The 13,335-nt window shown below is 44.1% G+C and overlaps 1 long non-coding RNA gene across 3 annotated transcripts in view; it reads left to right on the forward strand.

Annotated features, from left to right (window-relative positions):
• Positions 1–13,335, forward strand: part of LOC147528812 (uncharacterized) — a 95,604-nt gene that overhangs the window by 65,267 nt on the left and 17,002 nt on the right. Inside the window, exon 4 of one of the 3 annotated variants that reach the window (XR_015222108.1) lies at positions 6,449–6,702. The exons of the other annotated variants lie outside the window; for them this stretch is intronic. This is a non-coding gene — a long non-coding RNA (uncharacterized LOC147528812). Of the gene's footprint in view, positions 1–6,448; positions 6,703–13,335 lie in introns of those variants that run through there. 3 annotated transcript variants of the gene reach the window in all.

The following is a 13,335-nucleotide window of genomic DNA, read 5'->3' on the forward strand; positions in this document are numbered from 1 at the left end:
TTGTTGGCAGAGTCTGTAGACATCAACACAGAAGTGTACTCTGGTGCATTTGGAGGAATATTTGCCCAGCAGGTTGATACTATATAAACATGGATAGATAAATACACAAAGAGTGCCAGACTGATGGACTGGGAAAGAGCAGAGCTCCCAAAGAGCGATTTAAGATGGATGGTGCTACTGCGGGCTTTCGTGTACTGCTTCAGGAGTGGGTTTTGGTCCCTCACTGAAGCTGATGATGGGTGAGGGCAGTTCAGTGTCCATCTGCCATTGAGTTCGGGCCATCTTTACAGGGCCAAGTCCTACATAAAGGAAGAAAAACAGTTATTTTTTTTTCCGCAGTGCTGGGGCTGAGCCGTTCTTTCTTGGAAGGAGGAAGATGATGGTATTGCTTCTTCCATCCGGACCAGAAACACTCTGCGTTTGCCCTTGGGGTCCGTCAACACAATTTCTTTCCTCCTCCAGTGTAAATCGACAGTTATTTTTCCATTGACGTTAGTGCCAGTTCCGAGGACTGAGCCAGGTGTTGAAGCGCTCGCAGTGTTAGTCCTTGTCTGTTGAATTTGCACACGCGGGGAATGTGGGGTGCGATGCCATGACAAGTACCGTCTCTGAGCGCCCGCGATCCTTACGTTGGCGCTGAACCGACTTGTTCTTTTTTGAGGGAATGTTAGTTGGGGCGGATACGTGCTTGTGCTAATGCACTTTTGAAGTAGGTTGAGTTAAATTAAGGAACTGGCAGGGAGAACAAGCAAGAAGCCTAAAGGAAGTGGTGCTGCCAGACGCTGGCATCCCTGCCAAGGCCAGTACACCAGGGCACAGCTAGGTACACTCCAAAACATGTCCAGCACAAGAGGTGACTTGTCTGTGAAGCTGACTCAGTGGGTCATGGGCTGCTGCGTGTTTGTTTATCTGCCGTGGAGCAGTTGGATCCATGGGATGCAAAGTGCTTGACCCTTCCGGAAAAGCTGGGTCTTGAAATGGCAAAACACAAAGCTGGGGGTTGGCTAAACCTTCCGCTGCTGTTTACTTGTGCCCTGAACACTCTCCCTCCCACCAGTTCGTGCCAGTGATGTGTTGGAGTGGTTGTGAGCGGCTTTTGTGTCCGTTGAGCCATTGGGAGATCGGCAGAGAATGGAGCATTGCTGAGCTCACAGTGAAAGGCAACGTTGTGCCTCCGAAGGTTCAGCTCTCACCTTCCTTTCCCATTTTCCTCTTGTCCCAGCTCCCTCTCCAGCACACACATTACGATGCTCCCCCAAGACATAAAGTGATTTACTAAGGCCCCACCAAGATCAGAAGTGCTGGAGCTTAGGTCTCCCTGGCAGTTCTACTCTCAGCTCACTGACTTACGTTGCCTTCCCACACGGGAACATTTTTATATGCCATTGTCCTCGTATCTCGGGTTTTTTTGGCTCTTGAGATATCATTTTACCTGTACTTTTCCGTCCCAGGTGAGGCTAGCAGGAGAAACATGGTGTGATGCAGAGCAAAGACTTCGCTGTGGTTTCACTGAGATGCCAGGAGTTTCAAACGTGCCATCTAGTGGTACAAACTAAGAGCACTCAAAATAAAGGAAATCCCCCCAAAAATCCACCCTCCTCCCAATACTTGTTGTTTCTGAATAATTTCTGCCCTTCTTCTGGGCAGAAAATGAGTATTTGTGGCCCCTGCTACCCTGTCGGGTTTTCTTAGCGCTGGGGAACTGAGCTCTTCAAGGACTTGTTAATCAGAAGGAGGAACAGGGAATTTTTCAGTCTCTTTATATAAAAGTATAACTTAGGAGGTCTGTACCTTCATACCAGGAAAACAGAGTTCATGCTGGTATTGCCTTCCCTTTGAGGAACTGAATGCACTTTGCAAACAAAAATAAATCTTAAGGTTAAAACACCTTTGCTTTAGGGAGGGAGGAGAGATGGAAGTAACAATAACGTGCTTGTCTGTAGCCATGCAACTGCTCATCAACAGAGCCCTGTTGTGAGAAGCCCTGCGTTGGTAGATCCAGTACTAGGACATGTTCCACCCTAGCTAGTAACCTGAAGTACTTCCAGCTTCCTTTTTGCTGAAGGCTGCACCAAAATTGCAAAAGGATCCAAAATCTTTTTAAAAACCTACATTCATCACCAAGATAAGAATAGAATAGGCCTTACAATGAGGAGTGTTAAAAGGCCTGAGGTTTGTACCACAATTTGGCATGTGTGTGCAGTGAGTTACAGTCTGCATTAAATCTGTCTTGGGTGTTTGTCTTCACTGTTATCTTCAGTTTAAGCTCTGGCGCAGAATTAAAGTTGCTCAGGTTAATGTTTATGTATGCTTGCTGTTCCCAGGATTTTTACCTAGAGGTCATCGTGTCCTTTTCTCTTATTACCAAGAAACTTGCTTGCTGTTCGGATTGGATTATGTGATCCATCTGTTGTAGCTACCAGAGTAAGTCAGGAGAGCAATCCCGTACTGCTTCACACGCTCCTCGTGTCATCCTTCTTGTGCCAGGTCAGAATTCAGCCGTTCCTATCCGCTCCTGCCGCTCCAGACTTCCTTTGTGCATGTTGCTTGTGTGCAAGCCCGTGAAACGAAATCTAAAAAACCCTGATGTTGCCAACACTGGAATTACAAACTTAAAATAACACGAAAGATGCCTGCAGAAGGAATAAGAAGAGTTAAACATCTGAGAATTGCCAGCAAGCTAAGTGGGAAGGAAAAAAGCGTGGTAGTATTAAATGCTAGAAGTGTAGCTGTCCTAACTTGAGGTCTGCTTGTATAGCTTGGATAAAATGTGGAAAGAGGATTAAGAGAAGAAATCGAAACCTAGACTTCCAAATACCCAGAGAAGTCCTTTTCTCTGTAGGGTAAGGGTCAAGCTGCTCTTGCATATTCTTTTATGTCTTTGTGAGCAGCGGCGTGATTCAGAAAGAGGGGTTGGAGGTCACCACTCAGCTCATAAACGTGTAGTGTCAGAATTACAGCACGCTGCAAGGCTGTCCGGGTAGGAGGAGAAAGCAGAATGTAAGACTCCGACTTCCCAGGTAAGCGACTCAGCAATAGGAGGATGCAGAAGGGTGAGGACCATCTCTGACCGTGTTTTCCAAAGGAAGTTTTAGCGTGGTGCTTTGTGCTGAACCTCGGTGCTGTATCGTGGACCCCTCTGAAAGGTGAGGCCGAGGTACCTGCAAGGTCAGCCCTGTAACATTTTTATCTGAAGCACGAGGAGGTTTAGTTTGCAGCTGGTTTACTCCTTGAGCTGCCTCTATGCGGTAGCACAAAATGAGACAAGGCCAAGGGGAAGGAGCCCTGGAGTTACCCATGAAGTGCTGTGCAAAGTGCTCGTATTGATCAGGTGCAGACCAGTTTATTGGGAGGTAGACACCTAAATGACACAAAGTGGGTATTTTTGTCTCGCTGGCGCTGTGTGTGTACTCACTGCACCCGCTCGGGGAGCCGTGCTGTCCTCCCAGCCCACGTAAGATGCGGATGTTTTTCACCCAGGCAGATTCCCTGCACCAGCTCTGCGTGGCGCTCAGACCAAGTCTCTGCAGCATGAAGACGGCCATAAGACGTTATTCACAATCTTTCATTTTCCATTAGTGAGGTAGTTTGGGGTTTTTTCCTCATTTTAAAGCACCTGTAGGAAGATCAGCCTGATACTGCAGTGTACCAATTCGGTGGGTATTCCTAAACTAGCAAGAGTTTGAATTTTAAGACCTGGTCACATACCTTGCTTTTGGTCCTAAAGCCTGATTTTGAATTTAGTGTGGCTTAACAGTATCTGGTGGTCTTGGGAAGCGTAGATGTTGGCTGGAGTGGTGTCAGAGGCCTGTATGGGATCCAGATCTGGTACAGACTTCACTGTGCTGCTGCATCCTTGCAGGGCTTGCTGGAGTGAGCCATCCCTGCAAGCACACCTGGGTGTGTTCCCTTCTAGCAGAGGCCGTGGGAACGAGCGAAACACGGATGTACCGCGGGCCACAGTTCAGAAAGCTGTGTTATTTATTAGACAGAGGGAACGTACCTGCCAGTGCAGTGATTTGTTCAGAAGAACAAAAATACCAGCAACATACTTGTGAAAAACCAGTGTTGAGAAAGTTTGTATCATGCGTTTGAAAAGGGTTGTCTTTTGAACGTAGGGTTGTTCCGGTTTTTGGGTTTTTGTTAAATCAGGCTTGGGCAAGCGATGGAAATGAGCCATTCCAGCTGCTACATGTGTTTTTATTTTAAGTAGCATGCTGTTTTTATACCAAAAAAGCAGATGCTTTTTACCTGTCGCCTTTTCTTTGGCTGAGTAGGTTTTGATTTTATGGCAGGAAATATTCAACTGTTTGTATTAGTGGGATGCAGCATTTGACTTTATGACTGCAATGCAGGTCTTTTATTGGCAAAACTTAATGTGTAGCACGATAATTCTGTTGCACCTACTACTACACTGGCTTGATTTCGTACAAAATAAGTTTCTACTTCCTTGAAGGCCTTATATAAGCCTTAACTGGGAACGAATCCAGCACGTTCGATCACAATAAAGGAGCTGCTTCAGAACAAGCTCTTCTTTAGAAATAGCCGTAAACAGGTTTATATATAGGACCTGCTGTTACACACAAAACTTGCTGAAGAAATGTTTCCCAGGAACTGGTGCTTTTAATACATGCCAGGGGGACCCTGCTCAAGCCAATTCGTGAGCAAACCTGTTGTTGTAATTCCACACGAGGTTTAAAAGGCGAGAACATCTCTCAAATCCTTATCTGCTGAAAGGGCTGGGTGTTGAATGGCTCTTTGCTGTAAGAAAAACATTTGACAAAAAGGCTCAGAAACTTCGACCGGTATCCTACGTATGCAAATGCAGGTGCTGGACACGTTATATTTGGATTTCAGGGTTTTCCAGATCCATTTCGAGTCGATGTAGCAGCCTTACGTGGTTTGATCCCTCGCTTTCACCACCCATGCCCAATTATTATACATGAGCTCCATCAGCCCCCTCTCCCCGATAGTGCCTGCAGCTGAGCATCAGCACGTTTGGGAACAATAAAGGGCTGTCATTTGGGAGTTCCTTTTCCTTCGTAATCGGGCGGGACCCAAAATTATTCCTTCGCGGAGCTCGCCCATCAGGCTTGTGCCTTGAACAGGTAGGCTTACAGCTGAGGACGAGGAGGATTGGGGTTAGGGAGCTTTGTTGCTGGTTTACGTTTGTGTTGTGCTTTCATAGAGTTTCAGATAGTACAGGGCAAAACATGGAAAGACTCCTGTCTTTGTGATTGATTTTTTTTAATTTTTTTTTTTTTTTAAGGACAATTTGCCGTTTTGTTCTTCACCTCCTTCCTAATGAGCTGAATAGTTAAAATATGTTAATGTAAGGAGATGCAGGAGAAAGGGTGAAGCAATATACTGACACGTTGAATAATTAGATCATCTCCTGCGCAGGAAAAAAAGTCAAGTATGAAACAGGAACAAGAAGTGCCTCCCTCCCCCACCGTAGAGGCACCAGGTCTGGCTCTTTCTGCATGCAGAAGCAGGTTAGACAATTAGATCTTTAGTATTAATTAATTTTTGTGAGATTCCTGAAGATTCAAAGTGTCACGTATACTGACTGTCTTCCATTTGCTTCTATTTTTGGGGAGAAGTTGGGAGTCTTGTTTGGAGGGCTGAATTTGTGAGCGGCGTAATTTGTGATGAAACAAACAAAAAAAAGACTGTTGCTGGACTGAATTTGTAAATACTGTAGGGATTAATCAGGTCTTCTCAGGAAAATCCTTACAAATTTTGTCCTGAATAACAGTTGGGTAAAGGGAATTTCGTAAAGAAGCAGAGGATGTTGTGGCTGCCTTTCTGATAACGTTTGGCATTTTGGCAAAGCAGCGCCTCGTGTTTCTTTAAAAGATTTATTTCTTTGAAATAATAACTGCTTAATAATCAATAAGGTCCCAGCCCCGTGTGAGCCTGTGCCCGCGGGCAGGGCTGTGACAGTACTCGGTCTTTACGTACATGAGTAAGCACTCTGCTGTGTCAAGTTTACTTGTTTGATAAACATAACACTTTGCTTTTGTTCTCTTACTTAATCACTTCCTTCGAAGAGTTAACTTCCTAAGCAGCCACAGTTTAGTTCTCTCAGTTGTTTTAATTATTTTTCTTGTCACGCACAGTGAAGGTCTAGTGTTTGTGAAATGTCTTTTTTTTTTTTTTTTTTTGTCGTCCCCCCTTCCATGGCAGCTCCAGTGATGCTGGCATTGAAAAATCCCAGTCGAAATGCTCTCATCTTTGATCCTATCACTTTTTTTTTTTTTTTTTTTTTTTTTTTAAAACCAAGTTTCACCTTTTTGAATGTTAGTGCTACAGAACAAAACACTTTTCCTTCAGGGTGATTTGAGCGCTCCAGAATTTTGTATTCCTGCACGGGGTGTGCCAGAGACTGTAGCAGTGGGCTTCCACGTGCTCGCTGCTGAGTAATTTCCTTTTGTATTGCTGACAGGTGACTCAAAGCGGGAGCTCGCAGATGGCTGCGTCGTTAACTGGTGGCCACAGCCTTACGAGATGAGTTTTGGAATTTCCATCAAAGTCGGGATTAGGCTCAGGATATGCCGGTGGCACAGAGCACCCCGGGGGAGCGTGGAAGAAGAGGAAATCATTCATAGCGACTCATCTTGCGGTGGGTGAGTCAGGGGTCTGCTGGTGGTGGACAGAAAGGCACGTGGCTGACTACACCGTCTTTGTGTGCTCTGCAGGATGCAAACTGGCTCTGAAAATTAATTCTGCCCTTTTGATTTTTGTCCAATGAGTTATTTCCAGAAAGGAGTTACCGTATTTTCTGGAATGAGTATTGTGAAATTCTTTTTTTTTCTTTTTTTTTTATTTTTACAGTGGGCAAGTTTTCAGCTGGTGATTTATCAGCAAAGTATTTACAGGATCATAGTTAAGAGCTGCTCTTAAAAAAAAAAATACATATCCTGTGCGATAGGGAAAGTAAAAGCATCTCAGTTTCCAAATGATGAAGGAATAACCGAAAGAGCTAGTTCTTGGAATAGTAGCTCCATTGGCACTCGTTGGTGATTTCCTGTGCATTTGCTGCAAGAATCACTCTGCGATGTGAGTAGGTGGTACTAAAGGGTTATTACGAAACCAATTTTCAACCAGACGTTTTGAGTCATGGATCGGGAAGAGGGATAGCAGCTTCAGAGCTTTCTCTTTGTTCGAGCAGTGCGCCTGAAATGCACACACAGGATATTCTGTGCTTGCCTGGAACAAGGCAGACCGGGGATAGGTCTGGTGTTACATGAAGTGCCCTTCTTCGTGCTACTCCATCTCGGATGGGAAACGAGAACGCGGGCTGAGAGCCGGTAGCGGCGTGCAAGGTGCACAAGGAGCAGTTTCCTGTCTGTCTTTCCAATTGTAAGTATTTTCTCGTGGTTTTTCCCAGACGTGAGAGACAAAATGGAGTTGCGTCAGGATGGATGTCTGCGCCAAAACGAGATGATGGTTTGGAGCAGTTTGGTTCTGTTCTGGAAGCAGATGGGCTGCCGCTGGCAGGAGGCAGTTGGCTTCTCCATCAGAAAAAAAAGAGGGGTGTTTAAGGGAATTGGTCTGGCTCTTAAACCGAAGGAATTGTTGACCTACTGACTCAGTTGTGAAGCATTAGGGAAGCAGTCTTACTGTGGTTTCTTTTGTTGGTGGCAGATTCAGAAGACGTCTGCGAGCGTACGGGTATGACTAGCAAAGGAGAGACGGTTCTAGTACCTGCTGCCTGTGGGATTTATTTTGTGCCAGGAAGGAGCAGAGGTGCTGACTACTGAATAACACCTAAACTTTTATTTCTGATGCTTTTCCTGATAATGCACTGGTAAGTTTATGTACTTCTCCTTTTCAGTGCTGAGATGGTATCTTGCTAAATGTAATTGAAGAAAGCTCTCTTAACAGCTTTTTGAAGGTGGGAAGGTGTATTAGTTTTTTCTTTTACAGCAAACACTAGCTGGCCTGCTGCAGTGTAGGAGTCTGTAAATAAGGGGGGAAACTTTGTCAATCAGGTCGACAAAAACAATTAGAAATTGCTGTTTCCTCCTCCTGCCTTAACCTGCAAACCTCTGCTAACGTTGGTGCTAAGGAAAGAGGATGGGCTAGCTCTCCAGCTTCGGGATCGCAGCATCCTGGAGTCACGGCTACGCTGTAATTTTCCTGTTCCACTTCACTGAATGAACAAGGCTTCAGTCTTCTTGAATTTCACATGAAAATCAGATGTCCTTCCCTAAAAGTAAATCTAATGATACTTTTCCTAAAATATGCCTAAAATAGAAATGATGTTATTTTTAAGTGGCTCTGTAAATCCCAAGAAAAAAGATACCAATTAGTGGTTTCTCAAAAAACTCAAATCATTAACATGCTGTTGGCTAGAAGAAATCCCATTGGCTGACGGAGCTAGGTCTGGAAGTCGTGCTCCCTGAATCTGCTGTCAACTCTACCACTGCTTTTGGGAGGGATTTTTTGGAGGGGGTGCTTCTTGGACGAGTCGTTGCTTATTCTTAGTTGTCAATAAAATTAGGGTAGTGTTATTTAACTTCCCTTCCGTGCCTTACCAGCATTACCACTATGTTTTCCTTTTAGAGAGGATGCTGTAGCTTTTGGATTTCCAGAACCTTGTTTTGTATGCATAGATGATTAGAAGATGGGGAAAGCAGAATAGTGATTATTCAGTTTATCATGCGCTGTGACAGGTCCCCTCCAGACATCAGCTGTAGGAATCGCTGGTGCTGTGTCCTCACCATCCACCACGAAGGGAGGAATTCACTGCTGCTGTTCTTCCCTGGGTGGGTGACACCGGGACGCCTTGCATTCCCAAACCCACTTGAGTTGGCAGTTGTAGCAAGGCGCTTGCAGATATTTTTTCCCTCTTTTTCCAAAACAGCATCCAAAACAGCAACCAAGAGGGCAGTTGTACACCACACGTCCCTACGGAACTGCAAATAAACCCAGTAGTTAAAAAAAAAAAAAAAAGAAAAAAAGAAAAAAGGGAAGGAAGGTTTAGCATTGTACTGGATTTCCTTTCCTTAAGTGCTTCCTTTGGATCTTGGGAGAAGAGCTCAAGCATGGGGTGGCTTTCTAGCGAGCAGTTGTACCAAAAGGCGTGGGAGGCAGGGTCAGGGAAGAGTCACTCGGTTGTTATGTGGGTGTGAAAAGCCTATGAAAAGGAAAGGGCGGAGGAAAATATTTGACTTGAATTAAATAAAGGCGAATGTTATACGAATTAGATATCCAAAGTGAGATTTTTGCCAAGCGTTTTTGTGAATTAACCGCGTATCTTCTGAAAATCATTTATTTAACCATAAGCTTATCAAAATGTTCTCAAGAGGGACTTTATCTTAAAAAAAACAAAGGCAACACAAAAACAAAAAAATCATTGTTTCCTTATCATTTCAGATAAAAAGAAAGGAAGTTACAAATTTTTATAGCCCCTAAATTGTTAGTTGTTAAACCTGTATTGAAGCAGTGAATCAGATTTCCTTAGGCTTGCACTAGAGCAATTTCATTTACTAAGGAATTACAAGCGGTCCCTATTTGACGAGAAGGAGTCTTAGATCTTCAGTTCATTGTTGGATGCGCAGCTGTGGGACAGGGTAATTGCTGCTCTTGAAAATCACCTGTTTTGGGGAGCAGGCTGTTACCACTGATGCAATGCTCAGGGATGTTGACACCCAAAATAATTGAAAAAATCGTATTTTGAATCCTGATGACTTTTTTTTTTAACATGTATGTTTACAGTATCTCTATTTCCTTGGAGTTTTTAAAACGTCGCCTAATACGATAGAATATAAAATGCAAGGTGTAGAGATTGCATTTTTCTGTGGTTTTTGTGATTATCTAGACCAAAAAAACCCTAACCAAACAGCACATGGAGACAGGTTTAGAATCATAGAATCATAGAATGGGTAGAGTTGGAAGGGACCTCAAAGATCATGTAGTTCCAACCCTCCACTACACCAGGTTGCCCAAAGCCTCATCCAACCTGGCCTTGAACACTTCCAGGGATGGGACAGCCACAACTTCTCTGGGCAACCTGTGCCAGTGCCTCACCACCCTCTGAGTGAAGAATTTCTTCCTTATATCCAATCTAAATCTCCCCTCTTTCAGTTGAAATCCATTACCCCTTGTCCTATCACTACACACCCTTGTTTAATAGCACTTTCTTTCTGAAGCAGAAAACTGCTTATTAGTTGGTGAAAGGCTTGATTTAAAAAAAAAAAAAAGGAAAAAAAACCTGTTCTTTATCATAAATGGTAGCGTTTTAAACACAAGCCATAAATTGCATGTAAGGAAAACAGTAACAGAATCCAAAATGAGATACACGGGTGTATAGTAGGATGTCTTCTACCAAACCAACACAATGTTTGATGTTTTGGGTCTGTACAGTGTCTTGGTAGTGTTTGTGCTGATCACTGAGGGATTCCCATACCAAAGTTCACAGGCAAGGTACAGAGAACTTGTTGGCTTTTCCATAAATTTTTTGTAAATTGTTTTAAGTTCCTTATGGCCCGTAGCTATCCCAATGCAGAGTTTGCAGGTGGAGTTTGCGTACAAAATGGCGAGCTCAAAATTGGACCTGGAAAAGAGGAGCGCTTCCTCTTCTATTGCTCTGCTAGGATGGTAAAACCAGCATTTAAAGAATAAATATTCCTTGAGCCAGATAAAAAGGCATGTGTACCAGCAGCGTGAGGTATGAATAGAAGCCGCATTTATCTGCATTTTCAGAGTTGTGCGCGATGATCTCTTGTGTCTAATTCCCTCGCTTCCTTCCCATGTATCTGCTGGCAAACTGGGACACCTCTAGGCAGTGCTACCGTGCTGTGATGTGACTTTAGGGGTTCACTGGTGCAGTAAATGGAAGCTAGCAGGCGTTTTTAACTTTGAATCAAAGTTTGGGCACCTGAATTGTCACTTTAAGGACCTAAGCGGCTACCGAAGTTCCCCTTGTGACCTGTTCTTACAGGCTCCTGCAAGAGGGCATATGCAGTTTTATTGCCAAAACATGAGGTTGGTAGAAGTGAGTCATAACTGCGAAGATCTCAACTTCGCTCTTTGATTCACTTTTATCCACCAAAAATAAAAATATTTCCAAGAATACAGGTAGGTATATGCTGTTCTCCTGTTAGGGCAGAGCTCTCACTGGCTCTTGAGCGTATTTACATAGCTCATAGGATGTATTTTTCAAGCTTTAGTATAAAAGGAACTGTGTATATGTTTTATCTAATCTTCAGAGCAGTAGACATGAACAATTCCTGGAGAAGGGAGCGGAATACAAGACTCTGCCCCTTCTTCTCAGAGTCTCTTTCTCATGGAGTCATACCTGCCCTCCAGTGCTTTCTCTTTACGACCTGGTGAATTTTGAATTCCTCTCTGTGTTGGCCCAGCTCCAGCGGGAGGGCAGAAAGCAGACTCAGCCCTAGCTGTGCTGGAAGTCTGCTGGTTTGAGGACTTTGTAGGAGGTGGGATCTACAGGTGGAAAAGCAGCAGTTTCCCAGGTGAGCTCCTGCCATTGGGTTGCTATTTAGAGGTGACAGTACTATCTTCTGTGGACGTGTTTTTGGGTTACTGTGATTGTTGCATGTCTTGTAGTTGATGCTGTTTGAGTGTGACCAGAGTGTATCTAATGAATTGAACTGCTCTGCAGATTTCACATGCGGTTGCAAGGTTAGCGTCTTCCAAAGTCATCGCTGATGACCATGTGGCCTTGGGGTGAGCCAGCTCAATTTGCTGATCTGGCTGAAAGCTAGATTTTTTCTTTTCTTCTCCCTTCCTTTTCGTTTGGGAAAATCAGAACTCATCCAACTCATCGCAAAGCTGCATGACTGCTAGTGCTGATGGGGAAGTAGCAGGAACTCATGGCCAGAAGCAGAGGAGGAGGTGGGACTGTCCCCTCCAGTGACATGTGCGTGAAGTTCATTTCAGCCTGCTCAGGAAACTGCACCTCCTCTGTGTCTTAATCACGGTGGACCTCAAGCAAGAGCTAAGTTAACCATGTTTTCCAGAACAACGTATGGGTTTTTAGTCTTCCCTGTTTTCCTTTGGCATCTGGAGTTTAGATGTCTGCGTTTAACTTAAGCATGTGTGTAAACTGAGGAGTTTTGTATTTATGTACTCCTTTTGTATTTCCATTTTCTGTTCAGAGCCTAAGCGCTTAAGAGTAGCATTAATAACATTGTATGGTGGCAAAGAGGAGTCTGTCCCTTAGTAAAATTTCTAGTAATCAATGTAAATAAATAGTATAGAAATAGTATTTTTAGAGCTTGATAGGCTCATGGCATTTATCGATTCGGCATTTTTTCAAACGGCATCTCAGATTGTTCTTCTGTTTACACTTTCAACAAAATTTGCCTGTGGCTATAATTCCACATACCACACCTTGTCCTAATCAGAGCCAGAGTAGAATTTCCGTTGGCCAGGAAAAAACCAGCAGAAGACCCCCAAAACCAGCGCTCCGAAGGAGATTTCAGGGCAGCGATGGGTCAGGCAGTGGGCTTCCAGCAGTCACAGCACAGTTCTCATGTCGTGAAGGATTATCCTCTTAGATGCCTCTTTTTCCACAGTTCTGCTTTGGAGTTTCTTCACTTCTTCTGCATTTGTCTCTTAATCTTCCTGATTCTTAAACTTCATGTTGCTATAATCCATTTTTCTCATACACATGCTTTAAACATAAAAGATGTACTCGTGCCATATGTCCTTTTGCACTTTCTTCTTTCCGCCTGTACACTTACCTAGTAACTTGAAAACAGCAAACCAAGCACATGATCCGAGAAACAATCTGGTATTTTCCCCTAAGGGAGGATTTTCTCAGCGCACAAATCAAGGGTAAATAGTTAAAAATGCCGTAGACTATAGATCCAACCACTCTACGCTCACTCGCACGTACGAGCGAAGTTATTTGCATGCCTAAATGTTGACAGAGTTGAACTCTGTATTATCAAATCCGCTGTCAAAAGTTGACCCCGGGGCATTTTGCAAGAAGGATGATGATTGTCTCTTTAATTACTTAAATTCTGTTTTGCCTATTTAGGAGAGCTCCCCACAACTCTGTAATTACTGCACGCCTGCCGTTCCGATCGGGCGCGCTGCTGGCAGCGCGTTGCGCGATTCCGAAGGAGAGCGGCGCGGCGCGGCTGCAACTCCCAGCTTCAAGGACCTCCCTTTAATTGAACGCTTTGATTATCACACAATAATCACTCGATGGAGCTGCTACGGAAGTTTGCCAGCCCTCTGCTGAGCGCTGCGACGGAATTACGGAATCATAGATGTTAGAGATGGAAAGTGCATTAGATCATCCAGACCGTCTTCTTGCCAGTACATGTTTTCTGCTACATTGGTTTTTCTTTTTTT

This window comes from Tauraco erythrolophus, chromosome 4 (assembly GCF_009769465.1).
Source record: "Tauraco erythrolophus isolate bTauEry1 chromosome 4, bTauEry1.pri, whole genome shotgun sequence".
NCBI lineage: Eukaryota > Metazoa > Chordata > Aves > Musophagiformes > Musophagidae > Tauraco > Tauraco erythrolophus.